At 50.1% G+C, this 12,328-nt stretch overlaps 1 protein-coding gene and 1 long non-coding RNA gene across 4 annotated transcripts in view; one reads left to right on the top strand and one right to left on the bottom strand.

The window, feature by feature from the left end:
* The window catches only part of SEMA6A (semaphorin 6A), a 129,528-nt gene extending 122,360 nt beyond the window's left edge, over positions 1-7,168 (bottom strand). For 2 of the 3 annotated variants that reach the window (XM_043912315.1, XM_043912317.1), the window contains exon 1: positions 6,453-7,130. The gene's annotated coding sequence lies outside the window, so the exon portion shown is untranslated. Of the gene's footprint in view, positions 1-6,452 lie in introns of all 3 variants that reach the window. The other variant, XM_043912316.1, reaches the window with a different exon arrangement.
* A 1,514-nt stretch (positions 7,169-8,682) lies between these two features.
* The window catches only part of LOC122699888, a 42,693-nt gene continuing 39,047 nt past the window's right edge, over positions 8,683-12,328 (top strand). Inside the window, exons 1-3 of the long non-coding RNA XR_006342700.1 lie at positions 8,683-8,817; positions 9,172-9,347; positions 9,963-10,113. This is a non-coding gene — a long non-coding RNA (uncharacterized LOC122699888). The remainder of the gene's footprint in view (positions 8,818-9,171; positions 9,348-9,962; positions 10,114-12,328) is intronic.

Here is a 12,328-nt window from a genome sequence, read left to right as displayed (position 1 = left end):
GGCATCTTAGCTCCCTGATCAGGGATGGAACCCATGCCCCACTCCACCCCACCCCTGACACTGGCAACAAGGAATCTTAACCACTGAACCGCCAGGGAGGTCCCAATGCTTTCATTGATGTGAACCATTTGAAACTTACCTGAGCAAAAAAAATGCCCTTACTTTACAAAAAAATAATGTCTGGCAGAGTGACACTCCTATGATCTTGCCTAATTTAATGATCACATTGAAAACAATCACTAGTTGAAACAGTTGGCATCTGATTCATAAATTTGCCATCCATACACTACCTAGATTGTTTTCAGTGAGCCTGAGGACCTTATTTATTTCATCATGTGGTTAACATTAAAATGATATACGCAGGGTATAATCTTTCTTTTGTTCTATAAAAGACAATGAAGCAGGGTCTCTGCTAGGCCTGGGGTCTCTGGAGGTGAGAAGGGAGTTAGCGTCAAACTTGTCAAACCACAGTGCATTTTATATTTTACCAAATACAATCACATTCATGATTCTGTATTATTCTCTCTGTACTTCTACTAGATAGAAAGCATACATTTTTACTCTTTACAGTTTTAATTTAAAATATTGACCTTCAGAAGAGTTAAAGGGCTTGTCCGTGGTAATGAGTCTGGAACTCAGGTCATCTGACTTCAAGCACAGGATCTTCAACAATAGTCATCACTGCACTGGGACCGGGAAGAAATGCGAGTTAATGGGCATGCTTATTCCTCCTGGTGGAAAGTTGAATTTTAAAAACGACTCTGAGCAAACTCCTAAAAGGCAAGAAGCTTCTGTGGCCAGCGGTTAGAATGCAGAACAAATGAGTCAAAGGTCAAAAGCTCAAGCCCCATAAGTGCTGGCTGTCTTCTCAGCTCCATTTTTTTGGAAGGTTGATTCTACCTAACTCACAGTCCCTCCAGCGTCAACCAGGTGTCCCACAGATGTGCGCTCTGAACTACAGAACGGGGACTGATGGGCACGAGTGTGGGAACAGGCAGGCTCCAATCCATCACCAAGACTGGGAAAACAACCTCGAAGGGATGCTCCACTGATGGTGTATAAGACTCATCACCTGTGTCCATGGAAGACAGTGTTATACACACACACACACACACACGCACACATTCATCAAGGTAGAGAGATGTCTCATGTGCTGGCCACACAGAGAAACAGGGGCAGGCGAAAGAGACCAAGATTGGCTGTTCACAAAACGATTCCCTCTTCATTCATTCAACAAGTACTCGTTATGAAAGGCCTGTGATGTGACAGGCACAGGTGTAGGTGCTGGAGACAGCAGTGAGACATGAGAATGTCTACCCTCATGGCGTTATGTCCTAGGGGAAGACAGAAAATAAATGGGGACAACCGACAGTCTGTCAAGATGTGAAAAGTCCTGAGGAAAAAACAAAAAAACCCTGAGGCTGTCCACCGGGATAGGGAGTGTTGGGGGGAAAATGGTGAAGTAAGAAAGATGATAAGGAAAGGCTTCACTGAGACAGCGACATGTGAGCAGAGAACCTGCAGGAGGAGAGGAGAAGCAAATTCTACAGCTCTCTGGGCAAAGGCATGCCCCAAGCCTTAAAAGGGCAAGACCCTGCAAAGGGTCGGATTGGGAGGGGGCATGCTCAAGTGACCCCAAGGAAGAGTGGAGGTCAGAAAGGCGGCGGCCCCAGTGCAGGTCATGTGGGTCCACAAAGACCATAGGAAGGACTCTGGCTTTGATGGAATAAGATGGGAAAGCATCTGAAAACACATAACCCTATGAGATTTTGCTTTAAAAAATATATGTCACTTTGGCTGCTGTGTTGAGAAAAGACTGTAGGGGACATAGACCAAAGGTGGGAGACTAGCCGGGAGGCTAGCCCGGCAGATCCCCCAGCAGGCAGGTGGAGACAGGGGTTTGGCCAGTGCGAGGGCCACTGAGGTGGAAGACCTGGAAGGGGTCTGTATGCTCTCTGCAGGTGGGGCCAACAACATGGCGGTAAGAACAGGTGAAGACATCAGAGAGAGGACAGTCAAGGATAACTCTTGAGTTTTTTGGCCTAAGCAACTCAGAGGCTAGAACTGCCATTTACCAAGATGGAGAAGATGACAAGAAAGGCATATGTGGAGGAGAAAGATCTGTGCTGAAGGGGTTATTTGGGAAAGATCAGAGTATTGATAGTTGTATATGACATTCTCCATTAGTGTAATCAGAATTACTCTAATAAAAAGGTTTTGCAAGCACTCATCTGCTTCGCAAGGCAAGATACCCTACCCTTGTGTATAAACTATACTGTAATAGTCTCAGGCTAAGAAGTATCCTCAACTCCCTTCCCCCATTGAGGTTTGTGTGGTATGACATCTTACTCACCCATTTCAAAGGGATTAAATGCCTCCCTGCCTTCCCTACCTTCCCATATCCCCAAGAGGCAGCTGTGTGGTTGCCAGTAGAGAAATAGCTCAGTTGCTCTTGCAGCACATTTTAAGGCAGAGGAGAAAAGCCTTCACTCTGGAATAGAAATCTCTCAGAGACAACTTGGCTCCAGGGCACCCCAAGAGAGTGGGGGACACTGGGAGGTCCCAACAGGAGGCTTCCAGGCTTCCCCTGGAGATGTGAATACCCAGGAACACTCTGGGAGGAGGGCAATGAACTTAAAGTGTGTGTGGAGGGCGGGAGGCAGTGCAGGGATTTGTGTAGACTTTCCTAGACTTTCTACTGCTGCAAATGGCAGATGCGTAATTAAAGCATTTGCAATTAGTTTGGCTTGTTCTGTGATTCCTTTCTGCAAACAAATATGATGGGAGAATATATTAGCTCTTGGCAACCTAGTTCTAAAAAAAACTTTTTCCTCCATCATTACTCTTTTGTCCTGCTCAGAAGAGAGCTGAAGCACTGTGTACACAACCTTAAGTATCTGACTTACCTCCTTGTCCAAAACAGTATTTTTCCTTCCATTTCATAAAGGAATGCAACTACCCATTTGCCTTTAAAAGCAGGAAGATTTATTCTGAATTTAATACAAGTTCTTAATTTGGGTGTCTTATTTGTATTCAATGATGATAACAGTCTTCCTAATTCTTGCCATCCTTCTGATTCAACACACTTGGCTGGCGAAGTTATCCACCTCCTCGAAATGCAAATGCTATATTTTTTTAATGATGGGAAAAGCAGTCACTAGACTTTGAAAGAACTTGAGGGGTGTATGTTTGTGTGTGTGTGTGTCTGTGTGTGTAAATAAAGAGTTGCACTTACTGCCACTTTATTATAACCACTTACTTAAAGGCACAGATTTTTTTTTTTTTTTTCTTTTTAACTGCAGGGAAAAAAACGTGCCCAGGTCTCCTTCAAGAGGAGACATGTGACCCATCTGGGACTGCTTCTTTCCTTTACTCATTCAACATTTACTTGAGTTTCTATACTGGTTCTTACTTATTTAAACTTAGATGGTTTTATCCAATGAGTATACTCTGCAGGTAGCCCCTGAGATAATGATCTTAGGTGTCTGTTGAACATTAAATGCATCATGAGAGGGTGGCCCATCTCTAAAGGGTAATAACCGCAAAACAGAACACTTAGGGAAGATTGCCATCAAACAGTGCAAATTAGAAAAATGAACTAGAATGCCTGACACAAAAAAGGTTTAAATCTGATGGTTATTCATTTCTGCTTTCAGATTGACTTGCAAAGCACCTCATTTAAGAAGGTCCTAAAACCAAAATAATAATAGAGGGTAGTGGTTACTCAAGAGTCAAATAAAAGTTACCATATAAACAAGCATGGGTAAGCCAAATTCAAATAGTGCAATTATTTTTTAACAGATAGTTTGGGTTAATAGGTGGAGACACATAGTGTTGCCACTGTATTTAAGGTTAGGTTAATAATTAACTTTGATGCCTGGAGTAGTTTAATCAAAGCTTACTATAAAAACTGCTCCATGCAGACTAAACAGGGTATTAAAAAACCATACAAAATACTTGCAATCTTGACCTCTGTAGTCATTTGGAAAGGCTGTGAAAAATCAGATGTTCCATTCAGAAATATGTACCAGCACCTTTACTTTGGGGGAAAAAATATCTTAATAAAGATTCATATTATCTGGAACCAACAATCATCTCATTGTCATCAGAGTGGCAGTCTGTGGACTTAATGCCCAAGAGGTATGTTGAAAGAAGACCAGACAATTATCAGGATTAGAGAAAGGCAAGGCAAAAGCACTCGACCTTCCTACCCGGAAAGACTTAAGAGTCAGCGCTGGGGGGCATTAAATAGCTTTCCTGAGACCTGCTGGCAGGACACTGCCACTGGGTTAAATGTCTTTTCAGATCGGAGGCAAAGAAAGTTGGGCGTACATGTGAGAGAGTCTGTGTCTGTATGTGTGTGTGTTCACACGCCTGCGTTTGCAACCTTTCATGGATCACACTCAGCTGCTACTTGATTTCCATCCAGTCCAAGCAGAGCGCGATCCCACCATCCCACCGTGATCGTCTCTGGTCACCACATTTACTAAACCGCTTTTCTCCCAAGGACCAACGCGGACTGGCCGGAGGGGCTGCTCCTTGCAATACAGGCAGGGGGAGGTCCCTCGGCAGTGCTTGCCCTGGCTGCGAAAACCGCGGGGCCTCCGTGGCTCCACGCACACCTGACTCCCGGCTCTGCTCCTCGCTGAACACCCGCCGGCTGGAAAACGGCGAGCGGGGTGCAGGACACTGGAGATGCTGCGCTTGGAGCCAGCGATCCCCGGCCGGTGTCCACACGCACCCGCGCGCCAGCCTCTGTCCACAGTGGCTGGACCCAGCTTCCGAGTCCTGCTGGGAAACTTCCCCTTCTCGCCCCTCCCCACGCCCACCCCTTGTTCGACTGCTTGAGAGACCAGTCCAGCAAGTGCCGCACCGCGACCCCAGCCAAGCTGACCATCGGTCTGGGTGCCACTCTCCGAGGGGCTGGCTCCTGGCTCCTGCCTCCTAGCCAAAACCTGGGCGGTCTGTCCACCTTCCTGGGGGTTCGTTTTCCCGCGGGTTGCACGTGCTGAGCCCGAAATCGGTCGTGCCCCCCCCCCCCCATCCCTGGCCTTCAGAGAAACTTTCCAGAAGTGCCTGGTCGAGTGACCCCGTGCAGGAAAAATAAAAAAATAAAAAAAGAGGAGGAGACGCTGGGTGGAGGGGTGGCGGCGGCGAGGGAGCGGGAAAGACAGCGGAATCCTGTTTCCTTTCCCGATACCCACAAGTCTAGGACTGCTCCCTGGCTCCCCCTGTACCGTTCCGGTCCTGGAAGGAGGGAACGGACTACGGGATCCTGCTATGCGCCGTGTAATACGGTGGGGAGCCGAGAAAAAAAGCAGGGCATCTGGGGGAGGGGGGAAAGACACGTCCCATCCCAGCGGGGTCATGCAGACTGGGTGGGCGCTGTCGGGCTGGGTTGGCGGCGGAGCGCCCCACTGCCAGCGAGGCAGCGCTCTAGACGCAGCAAGTAGTCCGGACAATCGAGAACCCCGGGCCCCTGCAGAGGTCTCGTCCGGTTAGCAAGTACTGAGCCATTTCTAGCCAGGTCTTCCCACCCTTCCCCCTCTGGGGACACCTCCTTTCCAAAGAGGGACCCCGTAGTGTTTGGAAGAGGGCGCAGCGGGCGCCAGCCCCCGGCACGGGGCTCGGTGCCCGAGGGGGACGCAGACGCCACAGATGCTGTCTTCGCCGCCCAGGAGGGAGCTGCGGCGGGGAATAGGACCCAGGGCGGGGAAGCCGCGCCACACCGGGAGGAGGCCACTCATTCGAGCGAACAAAGCCCGGAACCTCTGGTGCCCAGCGGCCGCGGGAGCCGGGATGTCACCAAGGGGCAGGGTGCGCGGGTGCCAGGGCCATTACAAGTTTCCCGCACTCCACTGAACCCAGCCCAGACCCCGCGCCGACAACAAAAGACTCTCTTTGCTTCCCCCACCCCCCAATCTCCCCGTGTCTGTGGAACCCCTCCTCCCACCTCGAACCCAAACCTAGTGTCGAGAGAAAACAGCGCTCTTGGACCGAACCTCCTCCAGCCCTCGAGGGTAGAACCCCTTCCCCTTGCCTTCGCACCAGGACCGGGCGCTTCCGAGAATCTCACCCTTTCTTGGCCTCTCTGCTGCCTGCTGGAACGAAAGTGAGGACGAGCCCCCAGGGGTACTGCACACACCTCCCAGGGCCAGGGAGCTATCCGCGCGGCTGGGGTCCCGGGCGGCGCCTGGCGTGTGCGCGACGCGAGTGGGGAAGCTCACAACGCGGGGCCCCGAGGTCTCTGGGGCGCAGGGCGGAGAGGAGCGGCGGACAGGGCTCGCGACTGCTCCCCCAGGGCCGGGCAACGCTCGGAAGACAGACGCAAGACAAAATAAAACGCAAGCACCACAAAGCCGAGACAGGGTGTGCGGACCGCGGCCCCGGGACCCTCAGGAGGCAGCGGAACCGCCCGGGAGGTGGGGCGCACCAGGGCGCCCCAGCCGTACCTTTTCGGTGCATCGACGGGCAGGCGGCCGGGGCTCGGAGCGGACTGGTACAGCGTGTATCCCATTTAGTAATCCATTATCGAGGGGATCTCTCCGGGCCGCGAGCTGCGCTCTCTGCTTCGCAAGCCTTTGTCATTCCTACATGGGTGCTTGTCTCTGTAGGGTTATAGTCGCAGCGACTACTTTCTGGGATGCAAACGCGCCGTATTCATTTCCAATGACAGGCGGAGAAGGGGAGATGAAAAAGAAAGAAAAAAACCAACAAGAAAGGAGGAAATGTTCAAGAAACTCTTCTCCAAATCCAAATTCCACTTGGATTCCACTCCGGCGAGTCCCTTCGGTGGTGTTTGCGCCGATTAACAAGTCATTTCAGGGTGGGGGGCGGGGTGGGGGCTGGGGCAGGGGTGCGCGCTCTAGCCCCGCTCCACGACCGGGAGCGCTACGCCGCGGGTGTGGCGGTGCTGGCCGCTACCGCCGCTCCTAAGCGGGCATCGCGGGCGGTCGGCCCCGCGGAGAAGCGCTGCTGCTGCGTCTGGAGCGCCTGGGCAGCCGAGTGCGCGGGGAGCGGAGTTGGCTGCAGCCTCACCCCGTGCCGCTCACTACTCCTCTGTCACCGGAGAGGCCGCCGCTCCAGGGCGGAGCCAAGTCCCGGACTGGATTGCGCAAAGCGGACTCTCCTCCTGCAACCCCGCCTACTTTGGCTGGCGTCTTCTCCGACCCGAAGGAGGGCTGCGGTCTCTGTGTGTGAACCCGAGCGAGCGAGGCGGAGAGAGGGAGAAACTACGCGCTGTGGCCGCAGGTGGAGCCTCGGAGCGACTGGTCAGCGCCGCTTCCTTCCACCACTATTGCCCGCCCGCGGCGCGTTCGGCGGAGGTCCCCGCGGGGGCGACACCCGCAGAAGCCCAGCCTGTGCCTCCCCCACCCCCACATTTGCTCTTGCGGGGGGAGGGGGAAATCTCGGACAGCATTGCCGAGTCTGTCAAATCAAAAAAATAAATAAAAATAGACGTAGTGCAGGAGCAAGTTACAAGAAAGGATTTGTTCATCGATTTTTTTAAATGGAAAAGTTTTAAAGGATGAGGGTAAGTGAATGGCGAGCCTTTCTGATTACTATATCAAGAGGTAAGTTCCAGAAGTGACGGACGCTCTGTGCACCCAGATGAGTTGGATAGAAACCGGTACACTTAAAAATACACTTCGACGATATGAACTCAGCTATTAGTTAACGTACATTCAACACACCTTAATAAAGCATGTTAAGTAAGCAAATTAGTATATGTGCTGCCGAAGCGAGCAAGTAAGCAAATTAACTATAGTGCAAGGAAGGCTGGTAGCGACGATCTGCTTTTAAACTTAGAAAGTAGGTACACTGTTCTTAGAAATAATTATGTAAACTTCGGAAATAACACACAATTCCAAAGAGTATCCAACAGCTTCATGGAATAACTAAATCGCAACTTCTTCCAAGGCGCTTTTGTGTTACCATCACGAGGAGAATGCTTGAAAGTTCAGTAGCCCCAAAGTCCTGCAGTTCCAAGGCTTGTGCCCCCTGGGCGGGGTACACGACGTCCCCCTGTCCCGGCCGTTGCGCGCTCCCTGCCTGCTGGCCGCAAAGACCGCAAAGGAGCACGTTACCCCCCCCCCCCCCCCCCGCCAAGGGGGCTTCTCAATTGGTTGGCGCGGGCGGCCAAGCAGTTCTCCGACCAATATTTACTAGCTATGGGGTCGGCCGAGAAAAACACTGGGAAGATCAGGGTCTAAGTCTCCCTTAGGCCGAGTTCCCTTAAATAAATGCATCAGAAACTGTACCTGTTCCCTAACTGGGGCTAGGGTCACTAATAAGACCCCCCGCCCCCACCCCCATTTTTTTTTTTTTTTTGCCTTTCATACAGGCAACTAAAGTACGCACAAGCATGCTAATGAGGGCTCATGAAGAATAAAATAAGTGCACTGGTGACAACAGTATAGATATTGTCCACAAACCATTTAGAAAAGGTGAGAAAAATGGTTTGAGGGAAAAAGGTCCGTCTCCCTGCTGTTCGCCAAAGATGCCAGCAGGGGCCGCTGTCCCCACCTTTCGCAGGCAAAAGCCGCCAGAGGTCCGCGGTGGTGGGGGTGGGGTGCCGCGGCCGTAGGTGCGCGCGCAGCCCCAGCCGCACGGGGCGCCAGCTCCAGGAGGGGCTGGGGCTTGGGGGCGGTGGGCTTGGCTGCGGGCTCCTGCAGCCCGGGTGGCGACTGGCTCGCGGACATCCCTTTCAAATCCGGTCCGGACCCGGGGGAAGGGGCCCGACTAGCCGTGACCGCTCGATCCTCTGCCGCGACTATTTAACTCCCATGATTTCGACGTTCAATCCCGAACTCGTCTGTGCGTCCCCGGCGCGGTCCCGCATGTCTGGCCCAAGACGTCCCGGGGTTCTCCGCCGGGGGTTTCCATCCCGGCCGGGTCGCCGAGGCGCCTTCTTCCTTTTCTGCCCCTGGTTTACATGCTAATTGTGTCTGGGAAAAGTTCTTTAATTGGCAGAATGAGGCAGAGCAAACGAATTGTTTCACAGGCTGAACCAAATTAATTCCGGGTTTAGCTTCTTCCCTTGGAGAAACAAACAATTAAACTGCCTTGTTTGTTTTATGGATATATTGGAAATGCCCCACATCGACTTTCAAGATATGTTTTTAAAGGGAAATTATTTTCATTATTAATACTTGCATGTTTAATTTGCAGTAACGCTGAGCCAAGAAGCAAGAGATTAAATTTACGTAATTTAAAATTAGAGAATACAGGAAGAAAAGAATTTGAGCTAACTTTTTGCGTGGCTGAGAATTACCGCCCAGAATCTTCCTGGCAAGGACTAGATCTGAAGTCTCACCATCCAATTAGGCACCCGTCGTCCTGACCAGGTGAGATGACATTTCCACCTGCCAGGGGAGAGATGCTCCCGGGGAGCTGGCAGAAAAGCCAGCTATTGTGTCGCTCGCAAAGCCCTCGGGGGAGCACCTGTGGGGAGCTGCCCTGAGAAACCCCATGACGTCATTTCCCCTTCTGCGCTCCGCGGACTGACTCCCAGAAGTCTGCCTTAACTTTTAAGTAAAACCGCTGCCCTTCGAGAGCCTTTGAAGTCTGCTGTCTACCCTGTCCCTTCAGGGAAAGAAAGTTAATGGGAGTTAAAGAATCACCAAGCGTTAGGACTGGAAGAAACCCTGGACTGTTTAGTAGTTAAGTGGCCTGAAGTGGAGTGAGAACAGCGTTAGTCTCTGGGGGCCGGCTGTTTTTAGGTAACTTACTGGCTGGTGGTGACCTTGGGGGCAGTCACTTATTTTTCTGGAGCAGCGTACTCAGTTGTTAATGGGGACTCCCTATGACTTTCTTCCCAGGGACTGTGTGAATTAAATGAGATGGAGAGTGTAAACCGCGGGGGTGTAGAGATAAAGGTTAACTAGCATCTATAAAGATTAACTAGCGTCATTGTCATCCTTGCCATCCTCCACTTCAAACCTCCCACCACCGTTTTACAGGGGTCAGAGGAGGCGGAGGAAAGAAGGGGCTTGCATTGTGTCAGTGCTGGGAGCTAACCCATCATAACTCCTCTTCGGTGCTGAGAAGACCACGCCTGCTTTCCCCCACATCACCTGGAAAAAGTATGATGGAGGAAGAGGAAATGAAAAGGTGAACTCACTCAGGATTCTTTTAAAGATCCCATCTAGCTCTTTGATCTGACCTCTGCTTTACCACTGGCCTCCCTGGTGGCTGAGTGGTAAATAACTCACCCGTCAATGTGGGAGTGGTGGTTTCCATCCCTGGGTCTAGGAAGATTCCCCTGAGAAGGAAATGGCAGCCTTCTCCAGTATTCTTGCCTGTGAAGTCCCATGAACAGAGGAGCCTGGCGGGCTACAGTCTGAGGGGTCACAAAAGGCACACAACTTAGCTTTACCACAGAATGGGGTAGTGAATTTGGAGGAAAGGTCTGCTGCTGCTTACTTACTGCTCAACTCCATGTGGGTGTTCCTGGAAGTTACATGAGGAGTACAGTTTGTACAAATAGGCCGTTATCAGAAAGTGAAATTAGTATCATGAAGGGAAGCTAGTGTCTTTGGTGCTTGTCAGACCATTCCTCCTTCTCCCCAGAACTCTCAGACCTTTGGAGGCCGGGCCCTGTGAAAACGTCAGTACTATTGTCCACAGACCTTGTTTTACCCCACTTTTTAAAAATTTTAGCACCAGGCTTGCTGTCCTCTTATCTGTCCCCCCACCTGTCACCATTCGTGGCAGTGTGAGCACCCACCTAACCACTCCTCTGCTTTCTCAGCTTTTTGCCTTCCTCATCTACTCTGTCCTTTGGTCTTCCTCCGCTCTACCTCCCACTCCAGGACTTCATTATTATCAGAAAAGGCTCCAGGTTTTAAATCACTAATTCTGACATCCTCTCTTTTAAATCACAATGGACTCTCCTTCCAGCTTACTTGCCCACGCACCTCCCCACACTCACCCTAATTGCAGGAAGCCTTCTGCCATTCTTTCCATCCATCCAGTCCCTGCTTGTTTCATTCCCCTCTGTGTCCAGGAGAGCTTCATAATAACTGTCTCTCTGGTGAACGCTTTCAACTCAGTGACTCCTCTTTCTTTTGGTCACACCCATCTGAGTGAAAACCAGTCCTAAATTACAGAAATACCTTCCTTCTCTGCTCTTGCATCTGGCAGCTGAAACCTACTAGAAAAACATTTCAAGCACACATCTAAGCAGGCTGTACACTCTGTCGTGAACTTGACTTGCTTCGTGAACCTGCTTCATCATCATCTTCCCTTTCTTTGAGTTAGTCTGTAACTTTATCCCCTAATTGGATAGTTCACCCTCTGTGTCTTCTACTTCCCTGAAAAAGAGTCCATCATGTGGGTACTTCTTGCTTCTGTACTTATCATTTCCTGCTTATCTCCTCTTAGGGTGGAGGCAGTTCCCTCCTCCAATCTGAGGCCAAACCCTCCACCTGTTTTCAGATCATTTACCCAGTCTCAGAAATTCTGCCCCGCTGTCTCCATCTCTTCTGCATCTCCCCAGCTTCGTGTAAACAGGCTTTAGTCTCTCTCATCTTAGAAACAAGCCTTCCTTGGGTCTTCTGTGCTTTTCAGTATTCTCTCCTCTCTTCCAAAGATGAAGGATTGTTGATTATCACCGTTGCCACTGTCTTCTCTCTCATTTGTCCTTCCTGTCTGGCTTCTATTCCCAGCACTCCATTGCCATGACATTAAATCCAATGGACATTTTAAAGTTTTCATTGTATTTGAAGTCTTAGCAGCCATGCGTACGACCACTCCTTCCTTTGGGAAATAGCCTTTGCTGTCTCCTGGTTCTCCTCCTGCCTCTCTCCTTTTTTTTTTTTTTTTAACTTTTGAGGCCATTGGAAGATACAGAAAATTTTGAGGAATAATAAAACATTCCAGTTTTTACCATCCCAGAATTAGCAACTGTTCATATTCTTTCATATTTGTTTCTTGTCTTTATGGCAAGGAATAAAACATGGTGTATAAAGCTTAGCATCCATAGAATCAGTAGTGTTTTTCCACTTCTTCATATTACTCATGGTCTTGAGTTTCCTGTGCATGTTTAGAGTTCCTTTTCTATACTTATATATAGATCATATGTACCCAGAACCAATATATAGAGAAATATTTTTGGTGGGGTTTTCCCCCAAATTAACACAAATAATATCCTGTTCACTCTTGTCCTCCACATTGTAGCTAAAGTGATCTGGGAAAGTTGCATATCTGATTACATCACTCCCTGGCTTAAACACTGTGAGGTCCCAAAACCTTTATAGGACCTTCAAGCATGTACATGACTCACTTCTAGCCTACTTCTCTGGTCTCATATCTCTGCAGGCTCCCA

Source organism: Cervus elaphus, chromosome 9, assembly GCF_910594005.1.
Source record: "Cervus elaphus chromosome 9, mCerEla1.1, whole genome shotgun sequence".
Taxonomy (NCBI): Eukaryota; Metazoa; Chordata; class Mammalia; order Artiodactyla; family Cervidae; genus Cervus; species Cervus elaphus.
Note: the sequence above shows the minus strand (reverse complement) of the source record. Positions and strands in the feature narration are given on the sequence as shown.